Source organism: Podarcis tiliguerta (genome assembly GCF_965153285.1).
Source record: "Podarcis tiliguerta genome assembly, chromosome: 16".
Lineage (NCBI taxonomy): Eukaryota > Metazoa > Chordata > Lepidosauria > Squamata > Lacertidae > Podarcis > Podarcis tiliguerta.
In genome coordinates this window covers 37,933,021-37,951,185 of record NC_139549.1, presented here as the reverse complement: position 1 = coordinate 37,951,185, position 18,165 = coordinate 37,933,021, and the positions used below count along the sequence as shown (strand labels likewise).

At 46.7% G+C, this 18,165-nt stretch overlaps 1 protein-coding gene and 1 long non-coding RNA gene across 3 annotated transcripts in view; one reads left to right on the top strand and one right to left on the bottom strand.

The window, feature by feature from the left end:
• Nucleotides 1-18,165, top strand: part of TMEM132B (transmembrane protein 132B) — a 353,049-nt gene that overhangs the window by 70,221 nt on the left and 264,663 nt on the right. The gene's annotated exons all lie outside the window — the stretch shown is intronic.
• On the bottom strand, nucleotides 178-5,195 carry LOC310666903. Its single transcript, XR_014506082.1, has 2 exons — nucleotides 4,921-5,195; nucleotides 178-645 (listed from the first exon to the last, which is right to left on the bottom strand). It is a non-coding gene; the product is annotated as an uncharacterized lncRNA (long non-coding RNA).

Below are 18,165 nucleotides of genomic sequence, written 5' to 3'. Positions count from 1 at the left end.
TTTCGAACTGCTAGGTTGGCAGGAGCAGGGACTGAGCAACGGGAGCTCACCCCGTCGCGGGGATTTGAAGCTCCGACCTTCTGATCAGCAAGTCCTAGGCTCTTTGGTTTAACCCACAGCGCCACCCGCGTCCCATTGCGAACATTAGAAACCACTTAAAAAAAATATGTTGGTTGGTTGGATGTATTAGATTTAATAAATTGGAGAGCTACCTTTACATTGTCCTAAGGAGGCATTTTCAGCAAAGGAGAAAAACATGGATCTTACAACTTGGCTTTGAGAAGTCATTTTTTTCTTTGCCTTCAGCTTCTGCATCAGGTGTTCCTAGTCTGGATTTTCTCCGTGAACTTGGGAGCGAATGGCCAGACCTTAGTCGACAGGCTTGTCTCTTCTGCCTGAGCTGCGAGGATATTGGTGGCCATGTCCTTGTCCTTCAAAGTGGCTTGATGACAGCCAATCAAGTCCCGTGTTATGACTGGGGGTCACTGCCAAGGTCAAAGCAGCACACCTGTGGTCTTGCTTTAGCAGTTTTGATTGACAGGTTTCCAGTCCTTTGTTTCGTTTGCCCTTCTGTGTTTGAGCCCCTGTCTTGCACATCTGTCGCTGAAGGCTGTGTTTGGAGAAAGAGGGTTTTCTTCTTCTTCCCTTTTTGGAAGAGAGAAAGAGGATTCATTTGTACACTTGTGCAGATAAATATTTGCTCCTGGGTGTTTGTCTAAAATTCCCTGGAGATGGTGTGGAAAATGCATTTTCAATGGATGCAGTCATTTCTTTCTTCTTTTCTACCACCACCAATGTGTTTGCGCATGCATGGACACTCATGCCTTTCTTCTTATTCTTTTAGAAGTGAGAACAGGCCTCTGAACATTTCCAAACTGGTAGCTAGAAGGTCCTCCTCTTTCACATAGCAGATAGTAAAACTATGGCATTTGCTCCCACTAGACGTATCAGTGGCCACCAGCTTGGATATTTAAGGCATGGTGATGTTTCTTGTTGGTCATTCAATTTGAGGGAAACTGAATTGGGGAAGGACATGAGATTTTGGCTGATTTCCTGGAGGTAATTAAAAATGACTATCTAGAGATGATTTGGAGTGGGGTATTGTGTGTGCGGGAATGCGGGTGGCGCTGTGGGTTAAACCACAGACCCTAGGACTTGCCGATCAGAAGGTCGGTGGTTTGAATCCCCACGACGGGGTGAGCTCCCGTTGCTCGGTTCCTGCTCCTGCCAACCTAGCAGTTCGAAAACACGTCAAAAGTGCAAGTAGATAAATAGGTACCACTCCGGCGGGAAGGTAAACAGCATTTCCATGCGCTGCTCTGGTTGACCAGAAGCGGTTTAGTCATGCTGGCCACATGACCCAGAAGCTGTAAGCCGGCTCCCTCGGCCAATAAAGCGAGATGAGCGCCGCAACCCCAGAGTCGTCCGCGACTGGACCCAATTCTCAGGGGTCCCTTTACCTTTATTGTGTGTGCGGGGAATTGAAAGGGAACCGAACTGATTTGGATCATACGTAAATCATGATTTAAAGCAGAAAACAAATGAAAGAGGTACTTATTTGCACAGTGTATAGTTAAACTTGTTCGCATAAAAGGCAGTGATAGTCACCAGCTTAGCTGACTTTAGAAGAGGATTAGACAAGCTCATATAGTACAGTGGTACCTCAGGTTACAAACGCTTTAGGTTGCAAACGCTTCAAGTTACAGACTCCGCTAACCTGGAAGTAGTATGTCGGGTTAAGAACTTTACCTCAGGATGAGAACAGAAATTGTGTGGCATCAGCGCAGCGGCAGCAGGAGGCCCCATTAGCTAAAATAGTACTTCAGGTTAAGAACAGTCTCAGGCTAAGAACGGACCTCTGGAATGAATTAAGTTCTTAACCTGAGGTACCACTGTATAAGGCTATGCTCTACCTCTATTCCTCTGGTACTCAGGGGTAGACCCCATTTTGTTACAACTCCCTGGAGCCCCATAAAGCATGACCAATGATCAGAGATGATGGGAGTTGTAGTTCAGCAACACCTGGAGGGCCAAAGGGTCCTCACTCCTGACTTAAGTCATCTCCTCCCCCATCTAAAAATCCCCACATCCTTTTGCCTTTCTTTTCACAAGAAGGTGCCCCCAATTCCTTGATCCTTTTGGTTTCTCCTTTCATACTTTCCCTGCAAATGTCTTGTTTCGTGACCAGAACGGTGCCCAGTCTTCTAAATGCAGCTGCACCATTACATAAAGCAGGCTGTGGAATATGTCACTCCCCAGATGTTTCTGGACTCCAGTTCCCATCCCTGACTCTCTCCCTCTCTCTGTGTGTATGCATGATTTATGCACACACACACACATATGTATAGTGTCTAGAGGTCCCGGGCCCTAAGGAAGTTAGATTAGCCTCAACCAGAGCCAGGGCCTTTTCAACTCTGGCTCCGGCCTGGTGGAACGCTCTGCCTCATGAGACCAGGGCCCTGCAGGATCTGATTTCTTTCCGCAGGGCCTGTAAGACAAAGTTGTTCCGCCTGGCCTTTGGCTTGGAACCAATTTGATTCCCTCCCTCTCTTTCTTTTTTCCTTTCCTTCTCCTCCTGCGATGAGGCTACATTTTAATGTTTCAATATTTTAGTGTTGTATTTTAATTTTGTTTTTAAGTTGTAATCATTCAACTTGTTTTTATTATTGCTTGCAAGCCGCTCTGAGCCTGGCCTTGGCTGGGGAGGCGGGGTATAAATAAAAATTATTATTATTATTATATGTATATATATACATAGATCATATATGCATGAAAAAGACAGCCCTTTCCCCCAAAGAGCTTACATTTGGGAAATGCAACATGTGTCAAAGGGGGAAAAAAGCGTATGAGAGTAGCAAGTTCAGATATGCTGTTCCCTGCTCAGTGACCCTAACAAGACAGGGTGTCTTCTTGCCAAACCAGAGGGGTGGGGGGTGGGGACTCTTTTAAAGAAATCTAAAAATGAACAGATGGCGGCAGAGGAAGGGTGGTCCAGATGCAGTGAGGTGTGAAAAGCTTGAAGACCTTTGGCTGCTTTGACCTCAGTCAGATAGAAATTCTGACAGCCATTTACTCCACAGAGAAGAAGCTGCTTTCTGTAACCAAGGGTGGGCTGAGGGCATCAGCTTGGCAGGAAGAACAAGCTGTTGGAACGTGGCAGGCCCTTTCGCATAGTTACAGCCCCACACACCTGAGGGTGGGGAAACCATGCGTGGCCTCTCAGTCCTCTGTATATGGCCCTTGAGACTCTCCCTAGGTGACAGCCTCCCTTGCCAGACTTGCTCCCTACGGTCTTCAAGTGCCCTTGCCTGGCTGGAATGTGTCGTTGGAATGGAGACGATGCTGCTTGTTTCCCTGGTTGGAGAAATGTGGATGGTTGCGTGGCGAGTTCCCGCCTCCCCCCACAGAAATAAAGACACAGGACACAAGAATTCGAGTTAATGGGTCAAATTAGGTCACAACTTTATTGATTACAGGAATTGAGCGGTATTGGCCTAGGCATTGGTCCTACAACTAACTGGCCTGGCCGGTGAGGGTTAACCACCAGTGGGAGGAGTCCTGCTGAGGCACGTCAACTAGGACCTCCCCTGGGGTCACCACGTGGGGGCGTGCTGTGGGCTTACAACTCCATAGGCTTAGGATGAGGCCACGCCCCCCAGAATCCTTTACTTGACTGCCCTTTATTTGGGAGAAGGTGATGGCACTTCTTTTCCCCCTTCATCTGCATAACAATAGACTGGACCCCCACCAATGCCTACCGCCAATACCATGGAGTTGTGATGGTTTGCTACGAGGTAGGCGAAAACCAAATGGCTGGAGCCAATATGCCAGATGGAAAAATTCCTACCAGGCCCCTTGATGGCGACCAACCGGAGTTCATAGCAACGTCAGAGAACCTAGCCTAATGGGTGGGAGGGAAGGGAAAACCAGGTCAGCTGCAGCGTGGGAAAGAGAAAGGTCCTCGGCCGAGCCAGACCTAAGTAGGCGAGGCCACGCCCCCCAAGCCAGCCAATTGGCTGGCATGGGGTATGACACGGCCGAGGATTCCCTGCTATCCCGTGGGGTTGAAGCCAGCCCCCGCGAGTGTGCGGAGGGGTGTGAAGCCCGCAACCCCACCTCCTCCCTAGCTCGGAAGCAGATATGTCAGAAATGTTTGCTTGGGTGGATTGCAGATGACTGTGCAAAGGTGACTTGCATCGACTTTTGCCCCTGGCCTCGCCACTACTGGCATGCAGCCCTTGTGGGGTTACCTATTAGGGAACATGGGACCGAACGACGGGAGCGCACCCCGCCGCGGGGATTCGAACCACCGACCATGCGATCGGCAAGTCCTAGGCGCTGGTAAGCGGTCCCTATTTATCTACTTGCACCCGGGGGTGCTTTCGAACTGCTAGGTTGGCAGGCGCTGGGACCGAACGATGGGAGCGCACCCTGCCGCGGGGATTCGAACCGCCGACCATGCGATCGGCAAGTCCTAGGCGCTGAGGTTTTACCCACAGCGCCACCCGCGTCGTCTTAGCTTACGATTAATCACATATCCCAGAGCTGTGCTATGAATTGTAGACATGTAACCTGATCTGTGATGGGGCCCTATGGTGGATTCTGGAACAAAGCCTTTCACAAATGTTGGATAGATTTAGACGAGTAGGAGAGGATGTTTTATTTAGTAATTATTCTTCCTCTTTTTCTCACTTGTGTAAGTATGCAAATACTATTTCAGCAGAGGTAAAAAAAATCACCCTCCATGAACAACTTATCTTTAGAAGCTTTTAGGACAAAGTTGCATAACCTTCTAGAACAATTATGATGTCCATGGTTGCTTAGTCAAACTTGTATCATCTCATTTTTAATGTTTCACTCTTAACAAACAAATCACTCTCAGGCTGTTTAAGTAAACAAGAAAATATTAGGTTTACTCACATCAAAATCTTGCCAGGATTCAACAAATACAGTGATGAAAATCAGTCAGGCAATAATTCTTAAAAGTTAAAAAGTCCACAGTCCAGAATGGAGTGTGTTCTCTGGAGGAGAGCTTACAGACATCCTACCCCATTGTAGGTCAGAAGAAGAGTGTGCTGTGACAGGAAGAAGAAGAGTGAATTTCTATTATTCCTCTTCCCACCACAAAAAATTAAAGAATATGACATCATAGTGTTCTGTTTGTGACTCTATAGCAATCATGCTTTTGCGATTTGGCTGCAGATCTTCCCACAAGAACAATTGAGCTGAAAGTTTCAATGCTGAGTCTACGAGTGAGAGCCAGGACAAATGGGGCTGCAAATTTAGGCCAGATGTTAGGCTCCACGAGGAACAGGGACCTGTATGATATTGCTCAAGCTGTAACCAAGACTTCAATTTTTTAGCTATCTTTTATTACATTGATATAGCGCTTTCCTTTCATCATGGAACCTATGGTGGAGTGAGAGGGGCCACATCCCATTTTGCAGGTGTTCACTCTGGCAAAGCCAGAATGCCTCCCGAAGCCTATGGGAGGAATTTGCTAGGACAGGGATGTCCAACCGGTCGACCGCAATTGACAGGTTGATCCCCGGGTGCTAGCGGTCGATCGTGGTCTCTTTTTTCTCCATGGGGGAAAAAGAACATCCGGCCCTGCCTCCTCGCTCCGTCCTTCATTGGCACATGATCGCAAAAATGGAAGACGGGGGCCCTGCAGGATTTAACTTCCTTCTGCAGGGCCTGTAAGACAGAGCTATTTCGCCTGGCTTTCAATTTGAACTTAGCCTTTTATTCCCCTTCCTTCCCTCCCCCTCTCCATTTTACAAAAGATTACCTGCTCTGGGATCCCACAGCTAATTCTCCCCTGGTTTCCTCGCTGGCCCAAATAGGACTAATTTAGCCAGCTAGCCCTGGTGATCATGTAATGTTTATTGGATGCATCTCCCCCTAAATTGATTTTTGAATTCTGAATTTATTGTTATTCACATTTTATAGTGTATTTTATGCTATTTTTTGTTGTATCAATTAAGTGTTTTAAATTTGTTGTTAGCCGCCCTGAGCCCGGTTTTCTGAACTGGGAAGGGCGGGGTATAAATAATAATAAAAAATATTTATTTATTTGTTTGTTTGCTGAGTGACTTTTGCTGTCTCCCCCTCCAAAAAAAGCTCCACAACTTTGACCTCCCCCCTAAAAAATGCTCAACAACCTGGGTGTCCCCCCCCCAAAGGATAGACCATTGCCATTTTCCTCTTCTGGTAGTAGATCACAGTCTCTTGGGAGTTGGACGCCCCTGGGCTAGGAGACTTTGGGAGTCAGGAAATGGTGGCAAAGCTACTTCTTGGAAGTAGCGAATGGCGCTATCACTACTGTCTCATGAGGCTCCCCTGTTGGGGGTCTTTAGCAGAGTGATCTTCGCTGACTCCAGTTGCCCCCAGGACCCTGAAAATACAAACCCATACATCAAAAGAGCGGTCCAAAGACTGGGATCCTGGATACGGATAGAAAGTAGTAGTTTTATTCTGCTTATTTTATTTTATGTGCAACATAGTGGATGTAGGTTTAAAAGATGTGCTCTTGGGATGCCTGATTTCAGTTGCTCAGATACAAGAAGATAGTGAGAGTTTTTTGTATTTATTGTTACATTTAAAACTCACCTGGAGTTAGTAAAATTGATGGATTTAATAAGGCATAAGTCAAAAAAAATTATTCAGAAACAATGGAAATGATTATTTGTACAAGCTCAAATACGAAAGTTTGGTTGTGTCTAGACTAACCTTGTGAAGAATACAGAGAACATGAAGATTTGATTGATTATGAAAGAATCTAAGGGAAATTATTGAAGAACAGATTTAAATGCGAGCAAGAGAACTAAGAGACATGTGGTGAATGCGATGGAAGTCTTTTATAATATTTTAACTAAGATATTTATATTGCAGTATTTGAAGCAAGAATTTGGTAATATCTTTTATTTTTCCTTTTCTTTTTTTAATTAGTTTTCATTTTGGAAAATATGTACTGTATACAGTGGTACCTCGCAAGCCGAATGCCTCGGAAGACGAAAAACTCGCAAGACGAAAGAGTTTTTCGTTTTCTGAGCTGCTTCGCAAGACGGATTTCCCTATGGGCTTGCTTCGCAAGACGAAACGGCCCTGCCTTTTGTATCATGGCGACGCGCACTGCACGCATGCATGCTCGCGCCTGCGATCAAGCGAGCGGGACGTCACTGGCCGACCGTGCCCACTACGCGGCCACGGCGAGGCGGCTCGCGGAGGAGCGGTTTGTTTCCCCCCCCGCTTCCCTTCCCTACTCCTCCGCCTCCCTCCCACCTTCCCGCTGACGGTTGGTGCCTCGTGCCGCTGCCCACCCCCCTCGCGTGCTCCCCTCAGAGAGCCGTTGCCGCCGGCGCCTCTCTCTCCCTCTCTCCCTCAGGTGAAGAGGATGGTGGCGGTTCCGCCGAGTCGCGCTCCTGAGCCCCGCCGCCCTCCAGCAGCTGCGTCGCACGGTGGCCACAACGCGGGTGAGTCTGAGGTACCGGCTGCGGCAGCAGAGACCTCCTCCCCGCCTCAGGAAAGCGCCCTGAGGCGCCCGGCTGCGCTTTTGGTGTGGACGCCAGGCCTCCTCCCGGGGCGCCGATTGAATGGGGGAGCCGCGTTGGCCCCTCTCGCCTTTCTCCTATCCCCGCCAGCAGCATTCCTCCTCCGGAGTCTCCTCTTCCGTGCCACACTCGCTGCAAAGTCAGTCAGCCTGTGAATTAACGTCCTGCTTCTCCCCGCCCCTCCCCGCCGTTGTCAGTGTTTAAATGCAGTGGTGCTTCGCAAGACGAAAAAACTCGCATAACGAGAAAACTCGCAGAATGAATTAATTTCGTCTTGCGAGGCACCACTGTATAAGTGTGTTTCCAGTGTTATATATTGTTCTTTGTTTCTCTTTGTTTAATTTCTATTTCTTGAAAAATTTAATAAAAATAAATAAAAATAAACAAATCTCACCTTTCCTCCAAGCAGCTCAATGTGTCATGCATGGTTCTCCCCGCTTCCCATTTTATCCTTGCAATCATCTTGCAAGGTGAGCTAGGCTGATAGAGAGCAAGGCCACCCAGGGAGTTTCACGGCCAAGTGGAAGATTTGAACCTTGATCTCTCAGGTCCTAGTCCAGCACTCTAACCACTTCCTGTGCCTTGTGCTTTGCAGAAGAAAAAATGGGCAAGCTGCAGACTGATTTTCGTCCTCCTTACTGAGACTGCATTCCGTGTGTTATTTCCATGGGATTAGAGTATCTGACCTTGTTAGAAACCTTAAAGAATCCCAGCTTCCACTGTCTGCTAGAGCCTGGGTTGCTAAGGGATTTATACATGTAAGAAAAACACTGTCAGTAAACTCTGGAATTGAGTCCTCCCACAGTAATATTTGACTGCATCCCTGTGAAAAGTAGATTCTATGCATGGTTTGCGGATCTCTTAACGGTGTTAGTGTGACACCAATTACAAATGCTAATGCATCATTCTCTTCTGTACCAAATTTTTCATCAGGTGTGCATTTTTTGGGGGGAGGGGGGAAACCATGGAAGCATTGGATTATTTTTTATATATTGCACGCTGAGGAAAGATATGATAAAATCAATATGTTTTCTCTTCTCGCCCTACACATCACTTTTTCTGCAAATTTATGCACTGAAGCAATTACCAGGGATTGATGTGGCTTGGCGCTCCTTGCATTGATTCTGAACAATGCCGTGTGCTGTGCTGTAGCTTTTCAGAAAGTCTCATCCTCAAAAGATTCACCTAATCCTTAAAATATTCCCCTGCCCCACCATTAGTGAGAGCAAAGGTTCTCACCTGCCCTGCTGGCAGAGTCTGAACTACCATTAAGGGACAGCAAGTGGTCAGTTACTTAGTCTATAGACCAGGCTTCCTCAACCTCGGCCCTCCAGATGTTTTTGGCATCCTACAACTCCCATGATCCCTAGCTAGCAGGACCAGTGGTCAGGGATGATGGGAATTGTAGTCTCAAAACATCTGGAGGGCCGAGGTTGAGGTAGCCTGCTCCAGATCTACAAGAGCACCTTCCCCACTATTGGTCACCTTGACCTTGTTTGGGGTGCTGCCACTGGGGGCTGACCAGTTGCTGTAGGGCCATCCCAATGGGGCATTTTCAGTGGTGGTTCCCCATTTCTGCAATGCCCGCCCCCAAGATGTGTATCTGTCTCCCTCAATATTGACTTTCTTTTTTATTTAAAAAATATGTTTCACCCAGGCATTTGATGGCTCAAATACACTGTTCCAGCCAACTCTGAGATCACTGGTGGGGAGAATATTTTGATGTTTTTGGAATGTTTTTAACTGCTTTTAGAATGACTTTTAATTTTTGAAATATATATATATATTATTGATGCATTTGCTGCTGTGGAGGAAGGGTGGAGTAGAAATTGACTGATTGATTGATTTGCGGCTATGAATATTTTATATGGGTCCCCCCTCCCCGGCCACCCAATTTCTCAGCCATCTCTTTTCCCAATCTAGCGACCCTCACTGGTTGCTCCAGAGCAATCACCCCCCCCCCGGGTCTTCCCAGGTTGCCTGTTTGTTTCAATTGATGGAGGTGCCTGCGGATAAACAACACACTGTATATACCGTATTTTTCAGTGTATAAGACTCCCGCATGTATAAGACGCCCCCTATTTTGAGGGACTCCAAACTGAGAAAACACCCCCTCAGCACTACCCGTGTATAAGACAAGCCCCAATTTCAAACCTAATTTTTTGTTTAAAAAACCTAGTCTTATACATGGAAAAATACAGTAATTCCAAACAATACCATATTAAATGATGGAGAATTCCTAATGCAGAGGTCATCAAACTAAGGCCCACGGGCCGGATACGGCCCACTGGGCTCGTTAATCCGGCCCGCGAACCTTGCAGACCCTGCCACCCGCTCGGCCAGTCCCCGTGCTAAACAGGCGCAGTGCAGATGTCTCGCCGCACGGAGACTGACTTCCGCAACTTGGCACGGCTTCTGATCAAAAGCCACGGATGCCTCTGGGCAGGCAGCAATGCTGGCAGGAAGCTCCTGCAGCCAATCAGAAGACACAGACACCTTTGGGCGCCACCCCTTCCTTCCCACTGAGGCGGCCGAGCAGGAGGAAGCGGCAGCGGCGCGAAGGCGGCCTCTGCCACCCAGGCCAGTGGCATGGCCTCTGTGCCCCACCGAGACAGAGGATGCTGACGCTGCTGAAGACGACGCAGCGTGGGCAGCTGCGGCGTGAATGGCATAGGCGGGGAGGCATTTTTGGGAGGGTTTATTTTCGGGAGGCGGTGGGTCTGGCCCCCTACAAGGTCTAAGGGACAGTAGACCTGCCCTCTCCTAAAAAGGTTTGCTGACCCCTGTTCCCCCTGTCCCTGTTCATTCATTTCCTTTTGGAAAACAGACCCAGTAACCTGGAATACCCAAATCTAGGGAGAAGTTTTAAATCAGGGATAGGCAAATCAGCCTGCCTTTAGTCTGTTTTGGATTTGCTCCCCCCCCCAGTGTATCCAACACAGGGGCGTAGTAAGGGTGGGTAGTGGGGGTGGTCTGCCCCAGGTGTCATCTCTGAAGGGGTGTGTGACAAAATCCTGGCCGGGTGTGATCACAGCCATGCCGGATTGCACCCCCGGCTGCGTTGCTGTGCCGGATCGCACCCCCTGGGTGGATCACCCTGCCCCCCAGGCAGAGTGCCCCACCATGGGCGCCCAGCATGTGCACCGATCCGGGTGCCCAAGCGGCTAGCTCTGCCGCTGATTCAACTATGTTTTACTCAGAGTAAATCAGGCATTGCAGGGTGTCGTACTAGATGACGCTTCGGGTCCCTCCTAACTCTGCAATTCTATGATTCTATGAGGGCAGGCCCACTGAAATGGCTGGAAATGCCAAATTTCAGACCATCCATTTCCATCGTTTTTCTCTGCATAGAATCTACTTGGACGCAACCTATCCTGTTTCCACATTTAATCTGCAATTAAATAACAATAATACCTCAAATGTGTATTTTAGAATTTATTTTCATAATATGTATTTCTTTATTTATGAATTTATAATCTATTTATAACCTGCACTTCCATAAAAAATTTAGCAAGTACAACAAAAAAGGATGAAATTAACAAAATATCCAAGACAAATCAAGCATCAACAAAAGATGTGCTTTTAATATGCATATTTTAAGGCACATTTTAATAGACTCAGGTGTTCTACTGAATTTATTTTTTAAATCCTATTTATTAAGTCCCACTGAATTTAATGGGCCTTCCCCCCAGATAAGTCAGTGTGGGATTGCAGCCTTGGACAGCATTACAACACTTGCGGAAGTGCATAATCTGGTTTTAAGCAAAATTCCAATTTGCACCTTCGTTTGAGTGATGTGGATCAGGTCTGTTCATGCAGGAATTCACACGCATCCATTTCTTCCAGCATCCTTAGGTTGTATGGGGAGGATTTCTGAAGCATCATTTTCCTGTTGTTGACCAGCTGTGAGGTGGTTTGAAGACTGTGCCTGGACTTACCTCTGACTAGCACCGAGATTGCTGTTGCTGATGACTTATTGGCCTTCTGAGCATGCGAGACAGTAGCTGGCCTCTTCCAAAGTCTGAGGAAAAACCTGTCTGTCAGAAATTAATGGGGTGGGAATCCTAACATAAAGCAAAGCCTTGAGTGAAATTCCATGGCTTCATGGACTGTTAATTCTTTATTAGGTTTTCCTAAGACTGAGATAAAAGGCATTTTATCTTTTTTAAGGTTTGCATTAACATGTCATTGAGCTTTATAGGTACATTGATCTTCATTTGGCTAATGTGGAAAGGATAATAGAAATGTGTGTTCTTTGCAATGGCAAAGACAACTCCGTAACGCTTGGGATGGAGAGAGGGGGGACACAGTTATCTTGCATCGTAACAGTATCGGCTTGGACACCTTGGCTGAAAGGGTTCAGAGGAGGTCTGTGAAGGGGCTGAAAGAAGGGAGGGAGGAGAATTTGGTTTTGTCCATGTTTCAAAGCACACCAGACAAACATGTAGCTCCAGGATTTATAAGCAGATCAAAATGCAATTGACAGACAGATTGCAAACTGCTCTGAATTTTGCAATGCACATTGTATGTGTGTGTGTGCGCGCGCTATGCAATTATACCCCTCCTTTCCTTCAAAAGGGACGTGGGTGGCGCTGTGGGTTAAACCACAGAGCCTAGGACTTGCGGATCAGGAGGTCGGTGGTTCGAATCCCCGCGATGGGGTGAGCTCCCGTTGCTCGGTCCCTGCTCCTGCCAACCTAGCAGTTCGAAAGCATGTCAAAAGTGCAAGTAGATAAATAGGTACCGCTCCAGTGGGAAGGTAAATGGCGTTTCTGTGCGCTGCTCTGGTTCACCAGAAGCGGCTTAGTCATGCTGGCCACATGACCCGGAAGCTGTACGCTGGCTCCCTCAACCAGTAAAGTGATATGAGCGCTGCAACCCCAGAGTCGGCCACGACTGGACCTAATGGTCAGGGGTCCCTTTACCTTTACCTTTCCTTCAAAGAGGTCAAGGTAGTATACAAGGCTCCTCCCATTCCCCCTTTTGTTTCCAGAACAACCCTGCAAAGTAGGTTAAGTTGAGATACGGTGGCTGCCCCTAGCTACTTACCTGAACAGGAATTTGATATTGGGTCTCTCTGGTCCTAGTCTGACATGCTACACCACACTGGGTCCTTTTATTTTAGGGGGAAATATACAGGGGAAATGTCTGTTTCATGCATGTAGACAAGATGCATATATTGAGAAGAGCATGTACAAATATCTGTATAATTTAAATGTTGCTTCATTGCTTCTTAAGCAGCAACAACTCTGTAGCAAATGGAACAGAACAGACTTCGTTTTGCATGCATTCAGCAATGACGCCACACAACCCTTGACTGAATCATAGAATATAGGACTGTAGAATTGGAAGGGACTATAAGGGTCATCTAGTCCAACCTCCTGAAAGCAAAACCTGCCAGCCCTGGCTTGGCAGATGGTATCTTTAGGATCTTTATGCTTATTTACCCTGGAGAGCGTTTAAAAAGAGAATTGGGAGTGTTTTTTTGTTTGTTTGCTACATTTATATTCCACCTTTCCTTCCAGGAGTCTCAAAGCGTCTAACAATCTCCTTTCCCTTCCTCCCCTGCATGTGGAGGAGCGGGGAAGCGAACCCGGTTCACCAGATTATGAGTCCACCGCTCTTAACCACTGCACCATGCTGGGATTGAACCTGGGACCTTCTGCATTTTTATTTTTTTAAAAAATAAATTTTTTTAACCGACCAATCAAATCAAATCAAATCACATCACATAAATTCCAAATTACAAAGCCGAATTTTAAATTTTTTGTCGGGGGGACTCATATTTTAAGTTCCGAAGGGGATTCCAATCATCTTCTTGCTGCTGCGTTAATATCCACAAATCTGTCCAAATAATGTTCATAATTCTATCCAGCCCTATCTTGCTGTTCCCACATCTCATCTTGTTCGTATATTTTTCTTTTTTTATATTTTTCTTTTTTTATATTTTTCTTTATGATCTCTTCTGATAATCTCCTTAAGCAGGTAGACACCAGTTATAATCCTGTGTGAATTTTTCCGTTCGTCCAATCATCATGTCGAGATGGTTTCCATATATCATCACTTTCATAAATAAAAGCACTCTTTCCATCATTAGTCTCGCAAATCTGTCGCCTTCTTTAGTCCCTCTGAGGAGGCTCACTCACAATATGAAAACAGATCTATTCCTCCTCCCAGACATAAGTCTTCCGACAGAACTTGCCAAAATGGTGACGCTATTTTTTGCTGCGTCATTCCAAAGCTCTTATACTTCCCACGATCTCCTTAAAACATGCTTTGGTTAGAAAATTAGCTCCACACAGTCTTAATTCCTCAGGTTAAGTCATTTAAAGGGCATTTCTGACTTGTGACTTGTGGGGGGGGGGATTCTTGGTTAATCACATAGAGAAAAGAAAGAAAAGCCACCCCCCATCCAGGCTCGTTGCCGAACATACCGAGCCTTGGTGTGTCTTCTCATGATTTATTCCTGTTCCTCCGACCCGTCTTGTTTCTCAGAGATCTCTTCGGTTAGCAGTCTTTACTCCCCATTCTTCCTTGAAATATGTGCATTAGCTTCCCCCTAATTGCTTCTGTTTCGCAGCTAGAGGCGCGAATCAGAGACAGCGTCCAGGAGCGCCGAAGTCCGCACAAGGGCTTTCTGCCTAGTGCCCCCACCCCCTCAAATTCGCGGGTGGTATAGGGCACAGCAGGCAAGGGCAGTCCCCCCCCACACACTTGGGGGGGCGGGAGGCTGTTTACTCCCATCACAGCCTCTTAATTACTTCGTGTGGGTCGGAGAGATGTTATTGACAGCCATCTTCCGATGCACCCCTAGTGCCCCCCCCGGGACCTTCTGCATTCAAAGCAGGTGTTCCATCTCTGAACTGTTGTCCCTCCCCTTAACACCCAGGGTGGGAACTCCTTTCAGCCCCCAGGTGCCACACTCCTTTCTGAGCAACCTTCCGCGGGGGGCACATGCTGGTGGTGGGCAGGGCCAGAGGTGCAAATGGCCAGAGAAGCGGATGGAAACTATACCTCTGTGCAGCAGGCTAGTTTCTGCACATGTGCACATGCTCCTCTAGATCTAGGCAAGCAAGTGTCATTTTCAGAGCTCATGGGCACTTTCCAGGCAGGGAAACATGAGGCGTGTGTGGAGCAGAGATGGTATTGGGATGTGGCCTTGGGAGAATCCTGAGGGCCAGATAGAGAGGCCTGGGTGAGAGCCAGTGTGGAGTAGTGGTTAAGAGCGGTGGACTCGTAATCTGGGGAACTGGGTTCGCGTCTCCGCTCCTCCACATGCAGCTGCTGGGTGACCTTGGGCCAGTCACACTTCTTTGAAGTCTCTCAGCCCCACTCACCTCACAGAGTGTTTGTTGTGGGGGAGGAAGGGAAAGGAGAATGTTAGCCGCTTTGAGACTCCTTAAAGGGAGTGAAAGGCAGGATATCAAATCCAAACTCTTCTTCTTCTTCTGGGGGGCTACATTCAGCCCCATCCATGTGGTGCACCATCCCTGAGCCTTTCCAGAAATAAGGGCCTTCCAGATGTTACTGGACTCCAACTCCCATCGTCCCTGTCCATTGGCCAAGCTGGCTGGGGCTGATGGGAGTTGGAGTCCAACTTCTCTTGGAGTTCCACAGCTTCCTCACTCCTGCCAGGAACAGAATTTCCAGGTTGCATTGAGGGCATTTTTTTTTTTTTAATGGAATAAAGTCTCACACATTCAGGTGCCATTTATTAAGTCTGAATGCATGAACCAGCCCTGTTCTGTTTTCCACGAAAACACAACCCCCTCCATCTCTGATATGACTTCATCAACAAAGGCAGAGTGCTAGTTCACAAGTCAGAACCCCTTTTCTTTCTCTTCCATCGTAAGTGAGTAATCATCTGCCAGTAACCTAACTGTCGCCCTGCATCAGTCCCGTCACAGACACTTGCAAAGTTTCACTTCTGCACACGCCAGCATTTTTTGACAAATTTCTCCAGGATCAGTCTTGTTTGGAGCAGCAGCAGGGGAGGTTGCTGGGTGTTCCAAGGGTTTCAAAACAGCAAAGAAGTATCGGAGCCCTGGTTTTTAAAAAGAAAAGGGGAAAAAACAACCAAACAAACCTGAACCCCCTCCAGAAAAGTGTAACGCCAAGCAGAGAAATAGCTGCTTCCTAACTGGAGGGGAGCTGTTTGTGCCGTATCTGAATGGCATGTCTCAGCCTTTGATCATTGCTGGGGAAGATGACTGGTCCTTTTCCGACAGCATCTGCCATGCATTTGGAAAAGATGTCAAACACATGTGAGGAACGCTGGAAAAAAGTATCCCATTGGTTTCGGGGATTGGGGAGGAAACATTAGGCTGGGGTGTCCAGATAATGCAGTATATTTAAGTAAGCAAGGGATTTGGGAACTGTGTGTGTGTGTGTGTGGTTTTTTTGTTTGGCTTTGCGGTGGGGAGTGCTGAGTGACACCCTAGGCAGGCAAAGATGGTTTATGCAGCAACTCTTGCATGAAATGGCCGGAGGCTGTTTTTGTTTCAAAATGAAGCTGGAGGTACTTCAATGTAATGGAGGCGCTCAGGTGCCAGCCAGGGGAGGCTGCCCACAAAACTAGGCACATGGAGTTGTCCTTTGGAAGGAACTGATGTAGCTTTCAAATTTCTCTTTCATTGGAATGAGGCTCAGGAGACCCAGATATGCAGTATCAGAATATTGTGCACAAGGTTTTTCTTTTCTTTTTCGTGGAGAATGGGGAGGTATGATGATTCCTCCCCCCTTTTCGACTGGTGAAACCAATACAGATTTTGAATGTTAATTGTGGCAGGTAGGGATTGGCTCCGACCTTTTCCCTCACTCTGCACACCTGTGGGATGCAGGGAAGAGCCCCCTTTCAGGGATCAGCCCCAGCAGCTCAGAAGCAGGCGTGTGGTGTTTGACACAGGGAGCAGGCAGGTTCTAAAGCAAGCACACATGGATTGGAGTTTTTGCATGGTCAGGACCACCTGATTCCTTCTGCTCCACCCCAATCTGCAGTGGCGTAGCGTGGGGGGTGCGGGGGGGGGGGCGGCTGCACCGGGCGCAACATCTGGGGGGGGGCACTCGCACTCGCAGCTCTCTGCCCTACCTGGCTCACTCACTCTCTCTCACTGCAGTGCTGGCTGTGTGAATCCAATCCGAGCCGCCGGGTCGCCGCCCACTGTGGAGGGGAGGGTGCCAGGCGTGCGGTGCGGTGCGGAGAGAGTGTGAGGGACTATCTGGGGGAGGGACAGTGCAGCGGGGGGGTGCAAATAACTTGCCTTGCCCCGGGTTAGGGGGCGCAAATTACTTGCCTTGCCCCGGGTGCTGACAACCCACGCTACGCCACTGCCAATCTGCTCCATACATTTTAAGCACTGTTATACCTGATGCCTTTTATTCAATGCTAGTCCTACTCAGAGGAGACTCATAGAAAGCAATGGGCCAACGTTAGTCATGTTCATACATTTCAGTGGGTCTGCTCTGAGGAGGAATGCTGCAGGACACAAACCAAGGATGATAATGGGACAGTGGTTCTGATGCTGCCTTTAATGCTACATGTTTAAAGTCCTCAGACTTGGGTTCAAATCCTTCCTCAGCCATGAAACTTGCTGAATGGTTCACTTGTGCTCTCCCAGCCTAACCTACTTTGCAGGGTTGTTGTTTGGGTGTGTGTGGAATAATAGTCCAATGCCATTCTCAGCTGAATGGTTGAGAGGACAATCCTGGAAAAGGTCTGAACAGGTTTTGTAGATGGAATTTGCTGGGGCTTCATTCAGACAGCACTTTATCCTGGCTTCTGGACATGGACAGATTATTTGATGGATTATTTAATTCATATACTGCTTAATACATTAAAAACAACAACACTCTTAAGTGGTGTACTAAAAACCCGAAGCAGCAACAGACAACTTAAACAAAACATTACACAAACACACAGTTACATATAAAAATGTTACATTAATAAAAAATCTACAAATCTATCTCTCTATCTCTATCTATCTATCTATCTATCTATCATCTATCTATCATCTATCTATCTATCTATCTATCTATCTATCATCTATCATCTATCTATCTATATCTATCTATCTATCATCTATCTATCTATCTATCTATCTATCTAATCTATCATCTATCTATCTATCATCTATCTATCTAATCTATCTATCTATCATCTATCATCTATCTATCTATCTATCTATCTATCATCTATCATCTATCATCTATCTATCTATCGTCTATCATCTATCTATCTATCATCTATCTATCTATCATCTATCTATCTATCTATCTATCTATCATCAATCAACTATATCTATTATCTATCTACTAACTGTATCTATCGATCATCTATCCACCAACTGTATCTATCTATCATCTATCTACCAACTGTATCTATCTATCATCTATCAACTGTATCATCTATCATCTATCTATCTTTCATCTATCTATATCATCTATCTATCATCTATCTATCTATCTATCTATCTATCATCTATCTATCTATCTATCATCTATCTATCTATCTATCTATCATTATCTATCTATCTATCTATCATCTATCTATATCATCTATCATCTATCTATCTATCTATATCTATCTATCATCTATTATCTATCTATCTATCTA